The sequence below is a fragment of the Oncorhynchus clarkii genome, unplaced genomic scaffold (genome assembly GCF_045791955.1).
Source record: "Oncorhynchus clarkii lewisi isolate Uvic-CL-2024 unplaced genomic scaffold, UVic_Ocla_1.0 unplaced_contig_544_pilon_pilon, whole genome shotgun sequence".
NCBI classification, from domain to species: Eukaryota; Metazoa; Chordata; class Actinopteri; order Salmoniformes; family Salmonidae; genus Oncorhynchus; species Oncorhynchus clarkii.
Window position 1 is genome coordinate 195001 of NW_027260840.1, and position 2001 is coordinate 197001.

At 47.3% G+C, this 2001-nt stretch overlaps 1 protein-coding gene across 1 annotated transcript in view; it reads right to left on the reverse strand.

The window, feature by feature from the left end:
* Nucleotides 1-2001, reverse strand: part of LOC139401887 (zinc finger protein GLIS2-like) — a 63683-nt gene extending 61682 nt beyond the window's left edge. The window contains exon 1 of the mRNA XM_071145888.1: nucleotides 1221-2001. The gene's annotated coding sequence lies outside the window, so the exon portion shown is untranslated. The remainder of the gene's footprint in view (nucleotides 1-1220) is intronic.

A 2001-nucleotide genomic window follows, 5' to 3' on the forward strand; every position in this document is an offset into this window, starting at 1 on the left:
CATTCAAACTTTCATCCAGCCCCCAACCAACCCCCTCCAATCCAACCCCCCTCAGAAAGTAAGAGTGTGCCTGAGTTCATAATGTAATGTTTTATAATGATCAGGCCTCCTCATGGGTTGGTTAACTGTATTCTGCCTTGGCAGGCCTTCGCCCTTTTCCCCTGGCCTCATCTGGGACAATGGGAGGCAGCCAATCGGGAGAGGCTCTGTCCCAAACCTGCTCCCCAGCTCCAAATGTGCACACCATTAGGCGCAGGGACAGAGCAATTGCTTAATTGGAGGAAAATAGCCTCTTTATCCAGGCTTCTGCCCACACAGATCATCTGCTGCCCCATTGCCCAGTACAGTGTAGCTGTCCTGGTCTGCTATTGGTTTGGGTGCTTGGCCCTTGAGAGCAACTCTGAATTATGTTTTGTTAAATTGGGAACTGGCAACATAACAATGGTGATATTTCATGACAGTGCCGTTATTGGATCCCAGTGTTGTTTGTTCACCTGCTGTTATGAGAGAACATTGAGTCTTTAGGGTTTGCAATAGCATGTTTTTGTTTAAGGCTTTGAATATTGATAATGTATCACAGTAAACTGATGTAATGGTAGAAATAATACCGATAGTGTTCTGCTTCTGGTTCTGAATCTGACTCCATTCCATCATCGCGCAGAACTGAAATCCTTGACATGCCCCGCGCATATGGCTTCACTATTTGAGCCGACGCAACCCCACAAGGAGAGTAAGGCCTCGCTTGTCATGCGCGCTCTGAAAATGTGTTTCTGGGGGAATTCTACTTTTTGTTGGGTGTGACTGTCAAGCAGACATGTCGTGTCCCTATGAATATGAGGAATGACACGGTGTCTTTGTAAATCACAGACGCTGGCGATGCACGTAGGCCTACGCCATGGCCAGTGTATAAAGATATGACAGGCAGTCCAGGGAGAGCGGCGGCGGCTCTGGACAACGGAGCAGGGCTGGCGCACCACTGTGGACTCAGAAATTAGGTCAGTCCGCCCTGTCCTCCTTGAACTCTGCCCATTTCACATTTCACCGACTATCTCGGACACACAAGACCACATTTACAAACATCAAATATACCATACGGGAACGAACTGCCCGTGCAAATTATGTAACGCCTATATATCATCCAGTGTAACAATATCCCGACACACAGAGAAGGATAGAGGGAAGGATATAGGGGAGTTGTAGGCTGAAGGCAACGGGTTTACCTTGGGGGAAAATCCCGTGGATATGGCCGAGATGTCTCCGATGTATTCCCTCTCCGGCAACAAACTTTCCACTCCGTATGTTTGTGCAAAAGCCTCCCGATGACAATTTCCCCTTGCAATTCTGTAATGTTGTCCTCGTTCAAAGCACTAAAGGAAGCTGACACGTCTAAATACAATAGTATGTGTCGAGTGAGGCGGTCCGTTCCCAGACCATTGGTTTGAAAAAGAAAATGGAAAATGGAATAAAACGAAGACGATAAGACTCTTTCACAAGCAATACGAGATAATAGTATAGTGTTGATGTCAGTTACCGGGGATGAGATCATTTCTCGTCGCCAGAAACCCGTTCATTTTAGGCTAAACACCCTAAACTGTATCCATAGTCTAAACTGTTCCGTTTTGGAAAATTAAGATCACTGGTTGTAAAATGTGCATAAAAATTACGCGTTCGGTTTCGTCTTGGATTCAAAGTGCATCGCTTAATGGCAACGCTGGTCAATTAGGGTGTTCAATGGGTGGTCGTTCTCCAGGGAGTAGGCTATAGGAGGGGTGCGCTGGGAGATACAGAGCCGAGAGATGTCGCGAGGGGGGGGGGGGTCTTCTTCGCTCGTTATGTTTCCAGATGCCGACTCCCTGTGGTTACAAACGGAGGTGTTGTCCTTATAGCTTTATATTCTTCTATTTCTCCGTGTCTCTCACTCTCCCTCTTGCTCTTTTCTGTTCTCGCCTATTTAGTCCTCAAGGAGACGTGTTTGGTAAGGTGGTCTCCCCGCGTCCGTCT